The sequence below is a fragment of the Camelina sativa genome, chromosome 15, assembly GCF_000633955.1.
Source record: "Camelina sativa cultivar DH55 chromosome 15, Cs, whole genome shotgun sequence".
Lineage (NCBI taxonomy): Eukaryota > Viridiplantae > Streptophyta > Magnoliopsida > Brassicales > Brassicaceae > Camelina > Camelina sativa.
Window position 1 is genome coordinate 15575397 of NC_025699.1, and position 10041 is coordinate 15585437.

Sequence of the window (10041 nt, forward strand, 5' to 3'; positions counted from 1 at the left end):
GCTGCCCTCAATACAGAGCACCTTTGCCGACTCCCTCTTACTCACCACACTACTCTGCTCCCTAACGTGGTCCAGCTCCCTGGTCCGCCCCTCATTTGCCTCTTCCAACTCCTCAATGGCAACACCAACAACCACAGGCTCATCACACAACAAGCTCACCGCATCCTGATCTTTCTCCTTGGCTTCTCGATAGCGCTGCCTCACACCATATTGCAAGCGATCTCTCCAACCTCTCTCTCCATGCTCCATACACCGGTAGCGAGAATGTTATGGTTGGCAATGGAACCAATCTTCCCATAACACATTCTGGTTTCATCTCTCTTCCCTCTCAATATCGTAACCTTAAACTTACGGATGTATTTGTGTTCTTTCGACGAAGAAAAACTTGATCTCTGCCAACAAACTTTGTCAAACTAATAACGTGATGATTCAATTGTGTCCTTTTACCTTTCAGGTGAAGGATCTACGCACGGGGACAACGCTTCTCAGCGGCAAGGCCAATGAGGGTGTCTATGAGTGGCCGATCACCGTTCCAAACACTGTTCCATCCTCTGTTTTGGCTCTTAGTTGTTCCAAGGTGTCTCCTTCTTCATGGCACTCTAGATTAGGACATCCAAATCTTCAGACTTTACATCATATGGTTTCTAAGTTTTCTTTACCTCTTTCTGCATCTTTGTCATCTCATTTATTTTGCAACTCTTGTTCTAGCAATAAAAGTCATAAATTACCTTTCTCCATCTCCTCTTTACAATCAAAAGCTCCTCTTGACATATTTTTTTCTGATGTTTGGACATTTCTAGCAACAAATGGAATCTCCCATTTCACTTCTCCTCCCCACACTCCTGAGCATAATGGCATTGCTGAACGAAAGCATCGTCATATTGTTGAAACAGGTCTCTCTCTTCTCACTCATGCTTCCATCCCTAACACCTACTGGACCTACTCATTTGCAACCGCTGTTTATTTTATCAACCGCCAAACAACCCCAAACCTAGCTCATCACTCTCCTTATCACTTACTTTTTCAAACTGAACCGAACTACACCAAGCTTCGAACCTTTGGCTGTTTGTGTTACCCATGGATCCGCCCTTATGGTCTCAACAAGTTTAGCTCAAAATCCACACCTTGTGTCTTTCTGGGATATTCTCTTACTCAAAGTGCCTATCTATGCTTAGATATCTCTATTTCTCGCATTTATGTCTCTCGCCATGTTCAATTTGTCGAGTCCATCTTTCCGTTTCCTCAGTACACAGCCTCTCCCTCCTCTTCCACTCATGAACCATCTCCCTCTGATTCCTTCTCAGCCTCTCTTGTTCATCCGCTCGATCGGTCACTCACTCTCTCTGCAGCCCCATCGTCGGATTCTTCACAGGTTGGTACTACCACACTTGAGTCGTCTCCTGCTGACTCCTCTGCCGCCTCCTCCTCTGCTTCTTCACAGGCTGATCACTCTGTTTTGGCTTCTACACGTTCTTCATCGGAATCACTGCCTCCTCAGAACACACATCGCATGCAGACCAGAGCCAAGGACAACATTCGGAAGCCAAATCCTCGTTATGGTTTGACTGCTACTCTCAAAGAGATTGAACCAGTGAGTCATGTTCAAGCTCTTAAGGACGAGAAGTGGACCAAAGCAATCCACGCTGAGGCTGATGCATTTAAGAAAAATGACACATTTGACTTGGTTGATCGCTCCCTTGCTAAGAACATCGTTGGCTCCAAGTGGGTTTTCCGCATCAAACGCAAACCAGACGGCTCTGTTGACAAATATAAAGCTCGCCTCGTCGCGAAGGGCTTTCACCAGCGTCCCGGGCTTGACTATCATGACACCTTCAGTCCAGTCGTTAAACATGCCACCATTCGTGCAGTTCTTGGTACCGCGGTGAGTCGCAATTGGCCTCTTCTTCAGCTCGACGTCAACAATGCCTTCCTCCAAGGGCCGCTTAACGAAGAAGTGTACATGCTTCAACCTCCTGGTCTTGTTGATAAAGACAAACCTCACCATGTTTATCGCCTCAAGAAGGCGGTTTATGGCTTGAAACAAGCGCCACGTGCCTGGTACAATGCTCTCAAGGATTTCCTAGTCAGTCTTGGGTTCAAAAACTCTCATGCTGATGCTTCTCTCTTCGTTCTTCGCACTGGATCCTCATATATCTACATACTTGTCTATGTGGATGATATCATCATCACTGGTTCCTCCTTGACTGAGCTACGGCGGGTTACTGATTTTCTTGGTGTCAAGTTCTCTCTCAAGGACCTTGGAGAGCTCTCTTATTTCCTTGGTATGGAAGCTTATCACACAGCTTCCGGTCTTCATCTCACCCAAACAAAATACATCACTGACTTGCTCCTACTTGAAACAATGACGACGACAATGATGATCTCTAATCTTCCAATGGATATGGTAATAGTTGTTCTCTCTAGGGTTTCCATTGACATTTATGAGAGCAGTACGACTGACTTGCAAAAAAGTGGAACGATTTATCCAAAAGTGAGAGCTTGATGAAGATGCGCGCATTGATCAAGCAGCAGAAGCCGCAGCAAAGGAAGGTGAGTGTCAGATGATCGTGATGATGGATAACAATCTTTACTTAATGAGCATCTTTCTCAATGGAGATCCATCTGCAGAGCATAAAGGCAAACTTACTTGCCTTGACGAACAAGTCATGCTATCACGGATCTTTTCCTGCGAGGGCTTATTGCGATGCGTATTGAACGATGGTTCTAAGTTTGTGGTTTGGAATCCGTATTTAGGGCAAACGAGATGGATCGAACCAAAATGTCCTCGCCGCCCAGCCGTAGGGTTAAGTTTTAGTTACGCTCTCGGATACGTGAATAAGGAATCTTGTCGTAGCTACAAGTTATTGAGGTTTAGAGTTTTTGGCTGCAAAGTCCCCAGAAAGCCATTATTTTGGTATGAAATCTACGATTTTGAGTCTGATTTATGGACGACTCATGATGTCACTAGTCCACACTGGCGTATAGGCCAGTTATCAGAAAACATGTTCATAACCGGTTAAGTTTGCCCAAAAATAACCCGACCAGTTTAGGAAAACATAGCCAATGCGCTTAGCCAGGTAATTATCCTTTTGGTACTAATGTAACAACAAAAGAAACAAGAAACGTTTTATATGAAAGAAAATATTTAAAAGTATCAATTATGACTAGATTATGACCCGTGCTAGAGCACAGATTGAAATTCCTTTTATTTATATTATAATTTTAGAATAAAATATAATTTATATAATTTTTTAAAAAGTTTTTTTTGATAAAATATTATGCAATAAAATCATATGCTAAATATGATGGCTTGAAAAAATCACATGTTTTGTAAGTTTTATATCGTTAGTTTTGTAATTTTCTGTATGAGAAATGATTATGTTTGTTGTTTGTTTTAATTTTAATTTTTGACCATGTTTGGTGAAAGTTTTTTAATATGACCCGTGTTTAGTTAAGATTTTTTTTTCAACTGCACAATGAGATCTGAAAATCAGATTAAGTGTGATAAATTGCCAAGATTTTATACTTTTTACACCTAACAATATATTTTTATGCCTAACATTATATATTTTGTAACCATAAATGGAATACTAAAGATTTTATTTTGGAAATTATATAAATAATTGGAATATTCTCTTTAAGAGGATTCTATGAGATATTCTTAAATGTATTCATATAGCCCACTGATTGACCAATTAATCTATAACATTTTTTTTTTGTAACCAACCTATATCTAATCTATAACCTATTTTGTAACCAACTCATAAAAATTATATAGTCTACAAAAAAGGTTGTGTACTTCCATTTTATTATATAAGGGATTGTAATCTTCAAACTTTTTATTTAAGAACAAAGATAGTGAGAAAAATCTACAATACTTGAGTATAAATAATTTTGTTTAAATCTTATAAATGTTGATTTTGACAAACATAATTCACTATCGTTAGGAACATTAACTCTAGTAAATTGTACATATATATCTTGAATATTTTGGGCCCATAACTCAAAACTTATGAAATTTTAAATTTCATTTAGTTCATTTTTTTTTGGGTATAGTTTAAGCATTTTCATTTAATCTCTATTTTTATATTATTATGAAATTTACAACTGTATATTTTATCTTGATTATGATGTGGCAATGCTTTTAATGTCTCAAAAATAGATAATATTTTTTTCTGTATATATTACTTGTATTAGCTGTAAAAAAACACCAAAAATAGCTCTAATTAATAAAATGAATAACTTTTTCTCCAATATATAGAATATGTCTTTATAAAATAGCTCATAAATAATTTATTGTGTCTCTTATGGGGGAGTTGATGCATACATTTGTCAAACTAATACCATGAATTTTTTTATCCTTGAGAAATTTTAGAGATAAGTATGAAATATTCCTAAAATCGAAAAATTCTAATTTTATAAAAATAAGGGTTGGTAGGAAAAATAGTACTTAGAATGGCTTATAATGATAAATGATTCCAAGTGTAATACACGCCTGTATAAATAAAAAGTAGTTGTTCTACTCATAAGCATCAGTTTAGTCTCTTGTTAATCCAAAGCTTTTGAGAAAATGGTGAGAAGTAACAAAGGTCGTCAAAAGATAGAGATGAAAAAAATGAAAAACGAGAGCAACCTTCAAGTGACTTTCTCTAAAAGAAGGTTTGGTCTTTTCAAGAAAGCCAGTGAGCTTTGCACATTGTGTGGTGTAGAGATTTTGATGATTGTGTTCTCTCCCAGTGGGAAAGTGTTTTCTTTTGGCCATCCTGGTGTTAGAAAACTAATCCATCATTTTCTAAACTTTAACCACAATTCTCTCATTCCCCACCAACCAAACTACAATCTACAGCTTGCTGAATCTCGTCCGGATAGATATATCCAATATCTTAACGAAATGCTAACTTAGGTAAAACATAAATATATTTTATTATCTAAAATGTTCATATGCATAAACATATAATGATTGAATCTCATTAATGCAGGTGCTGGCCAGACAGGAAAAGACGAAACATAATAGAATGACACTGACCATAGTGAGACAATCCAGAGAACAAAGAGGAAAAAGCTGGTATGAAAAAGATGTGAAAGAACTCGACCTGAATGAAACCAAGCATCTGATATGTGCTCTTCAAGATGTGAAGAAGACGTTGGTAAATGAGAAGTCTCATTATCCTCAATTAAATGTTTCTCATCAGAGTTACATGGGAGAAAGTTCTGTCTTTGGTGGTGGTCGTAATGTTGATGTAGGCGGCATTTATCTGTTTGATCAAAGAGTTAATACATTCAGCTATAATCCAGTAATAGATTTTCCTAATCAGACACCACTTTTTGGATACGACAATGATGAAGTTATCGTTCTGGTATACAACATGAACTACATGTCAAGTTACAACTTCAACGAGAGTTACTAGAGTCTGAAGCTAGAAGAGCAGCTGTGATATTGAAATAATTCTAATCAATATTTTGAGTTATTCTGGATATGATTATTAAGATTGTTCTTGTGTTGTGAGACTTGAGTTTATTTTTCCTTTACATTCATTATGTTTGCTTCTTGTATTCATTGTTGATTTAAGAACAAAGATAGTAAGAAAAATCTACAATACTTGAGTATAAATAATTTTATTCATATCTTATAAATGTTGATTTTGACAAACATAATTCACTATCATTAGGAAATTTAACTCTAGTAAATTGTACATATATATCTTGAAAATTTTGGGCCAATAACTCAAAACTTATGAAATTTTAAATTTCATTTAGTCCATTTTTATATGAATTTAATTAATTAAGCATTTTTCATTTATTTTTTTGGTAAAGTTTAAGTATTTTTTATTTAATCTCTATTTTTATATTATTATGGAAATTACAACTGTATATTTTATCTAGATTATGATGTGGTGATGCTTGTAATGTCTCAAAAATAGATAGTATTTTCTCTTTACATATTACTTGTATTATCTGTAAAAAAGACCAAAAACAGCTCTAATTAATAAAATGAATAATTTTCCCCAATATATAGAGTAGGTCTTTATAAAACAGCTCATAAATAATATATTTTGTCTCTTATGGGGGAGTTGATAGATAAATTTGTCAAACGAATACAATGAACTACCATAATTTTCTTTTATCTTAGAATGGCTTATAATGATAAATGATTCCATGTGTAATACACGCCTGTATATATAAAAGAAAGTTGTTACTCTTAAGCATCAATTTTGTCTCTTGTTAATCCAAAACTTTTGAGAAAATGGTGAGAAGTAACCAAAGTCGTCAAAAGATAGAGATGACAAAAAATGAAAAACGAGAGCAACCTTCAAATGACTTTCTTAAAAGAAAGTTTGGTCTCTCAAGAAAGCCAGTGAGCTTTGTACATTGTGTGGTGCAGAGATTTTGATGACTGTGTTCTCTACCAGTTGGAAAGTGTTTTCTTTTGGTCATCATGGTGTTAGAGAACTAATCCATCGTTTTCTGAACTTTAACCACAATTCTCTCATTCTCCACCAACCAAACTACAATGTACAACATGCTGAATCTCGTCCGGATAGATATATCCAATATCTCAACAAGATGCTCAATCAGGTAAAACATAATTATATTTTATTATCTGAAATGTTCATATGCATAAACTATATAATGATCAAATCTCATTAATGCAAGTGTTGGCCAGACAGGAGAGAAGGCAAAACATAATAGAATGACACTGGACATGGTAAGACAATCCAGAGCACAAAGAGGAAAAAGGTGGTATGAAAAAGATGTGAAAGAACTCGACCTGAATTTAAACTGACTATCTGATATGTGCTCTTCAAGTTTTGTCTTTGGTGGTGGTTGTAATGTTGATGTTGGCGGCATTGATCTGTTTGATCAAAGAATAAATACATTCAACTATAATCTAGTCATTGATTTTCCTAACTAGACACCATTTTTTGGATACAACAATGATGGAGTTATCGTTCTGGGATACAACATGAACTACATGTCAAGTTACAACTTCAACGAGGGTTACTAGAGTCTGAAGCTAGAAGAGCAGCTGTGATATTGAAATCACCCTAATCAATATTTTGAGTTATTTTGGCTATGGTTATTAGGATTGTTTTTGTGTTGTGAGAGTTGATTTTATTTTTCCTTTACATTCAGTATGTTTGCTTCTTGTATTCCTCGTTGATTTAAGAACAAAGATAGTGAGAAGAATCTACAATACTTGAGTATAAATAGTTTTATTTATATCTTATAAATGTTGATTTTGACAAACATAATTCACTATCATTAGGAACATTAACTCTAGTAAATTGTACATTTATATCTTGAAAATTTTCGGCCCATAACTCAAAACTTATAAAATTTTAAATTTCATATAGTCCATTCTTATTTGAGTTTAATTAATTAAGTATTTTTCATTTATTTTTTTGGTAAAGTTTAAGCATTTTTAATTTAATCTCTATTTTTATATTATTATGAAAATTACAACTGTATATTTTATCTAGATTATGATGTGGCGATGGTTGTAATGTCTGGAAAATATATTATTTTTCTGTATATATTACTTGTATTAGCTGTAATAAAAGACCAAAAATAGCTCTAATTAATAAAATGAATAACTTTTCCCCCAATATATAGAATAGATCTTTACAAAACAGCTCATAAATAATTTATTGTGTCTCTATAGGGGGAGTTGATGCATACATTTGTCAAACTAATACAATGAACTACAATGAATTTTTTTATCTTTGAGAAATTTTATAGATAAGTATGAAATATTCCTCAAATGAAAAAATTCAATTATGATAAAAATAAGGGTTGGTAGGAAAATAGTACTTAGAATGGCTTATAATGATAAATGATTACATGTGTAATACACGCCTGTATATATAAAAGAACGTTGTTACTCTTAAGCATCAATTTTTGTCTCTTGTTAATCCAAAGCTTTTGAGAAAATGGTGAGAAGTAACAAAGGTCGTCAAAAGATAGAGATGAAAAAAATGAAAAAAGGAGAGCAACCTTCAAATGACTTTCTTAAAAGAAAGTTTGGTCTCTCAAGAAAGCCAGTGAGCTTTGCACATTGTGTGGTGAAGAGATTTTGATGATTGTGTTCTCTACCGGTTGGAAAGTGTTTTCTTTTGGTCATCCTGGTGTTAGAGAACTAATCCATCGTTTTCTAAACTTTAACCAAAATTCTCTCATTCTCCACCAACCAAACTACAATTTACAGCTTGCTGAATCTCGTCTGGATAGATATATCCAATATCTCAACAAGATGCTCAATTAGGTAAAACATAATTATATTTTATTATCTGAAATGTTCATATGCATAAACTATATAATGATCAAATCTCATTAATGCAGGTGTTGGCCAGACAGGAGAAGGCAAAATATAATAGAATGACAATGGACATGGTGAGACAATCCAGAGAACAAAGAGGAAAAAGCTGGTATGAAAAAGATGTGAAAGAACTCGACCTGAATAAAAACTGATTATCTGATATGTGCTCTTCAAGTTCTGTCTTTGGTGGTGGTCGTAATGTTGATGTTGGCAGCATTGATCTGTTTGATCAAAGAATGAATACATTCAGCTATAATCTAGTCATGGATTTTCCTAACTAGACACCATTTTTTGGATACAACAATGATGGAGTTATCGTTCTGGGATACTACATGAACTACATGTCAAGGTACAACTTCAACGAGGATTACTATAGTCTGAAGCTAGAAGAGCAGCTGTAATATTGAAATCATCCTAATCAATATTTTGAGTTATTTTGGCTATGGTTATTAGGATTGTTTTTGTGTTGTGAGAGTTGATTTTATTTTTCATTTACATTCAGTATGTTTGCTTCTTGTATTCTTCGTTGATTTAAGAACAAAGATAGTGAGAAGAATCTACAATACTTAAGTATAAATAGTTTTATTTATATCTTATAAATGTTGATTTTGACAAACATAATTCACTTTCATTAGGAACATTAAATCTAGTAAATTGTACATCTATATCTTGAAAATTTTGGGCCCATAACTCAAAACTTATAAAATTTTAAATTTTATATAGTCCATTTTTATTTGAGTTTAATTAATTAAGCATTTTTAATTTAATCTCTATTTTTATATTATTATGAAAATTACAACTGTATATTTTATCTAGATTATGATGTGGCGATGGTTGTAATGTCTGGAAAATATATTACTTTCTGTATATATTACTTGTATTAGCTGTAATAAAAGACCAAAAATAGCTCTAATTAATAAAATGAATAACTTTTCCCCCAATATATAGAATAGATCTTTACAAAACAGTTCATAAATAATTTATTGTGTCTCTATAGGGGGAGTTGATGCATACATTTGTCAAACTAATACAATGAACTACAATGAATTTTTTTATCTTTGAGAAATTTTATAGATAAGTATGAAATATTCCTCAAATGAAAAAATTCAATTTTGATAAAAATAAGGGTTGGTAGGAAAATAGTACTTAGAATGGCTTATAATGATAAATGATTCCATGTGTAATACACGCCTGTATATATAAAAGAACGTTGTTAATCTTAAGCATCAATTTTTGTCTCTTGTTAATCCAAAGCTTTTGAGAAAATGGTGAGAAGTAACAAAGGTCGTCAAAAGATAGAGATGAAAAAAATGAAAAAGGAGAGCAACCTTCAAATGACTTTCTTAAAAGAAAGTTTGGTCTCTCAAGAAAGCCAGTGAGCTTTGCACATTGTGTGGTGAAGAGATTTTGATGATTGTGTTCTCTACCGGTTGGAAAGTGTTTTCTTTTGGTCATCCTGGTGTTAGAGAACTAATCCATCGTTTTCTAAACTTTAACCAAAATTCTCTCATTCTCCACCAACCAAACTACAATTTACAGCTTGCTGAATCTCGTCTGGATAGATATATCCAATATCTCAACAAGATGCTCAATTAGGTAAAACATAACTATATTTTATTATCTGAAATGTTCATATCCATAAACTATATAATGATCAAACTCATTAATGCAGGTGTTGGCCAGACAGGAGAAGGCAAAATATAATAGAATGACAATGGACATGG

At 33.8% G+C, this 10041-nt stretch overlaps 1 pseudogene; it reads left to right on the forward strand.

Moving 5' to 3' along the window:
* LOC104748499 lies at nt 4571–5408 on the forward strand (annotated as a pseudogene).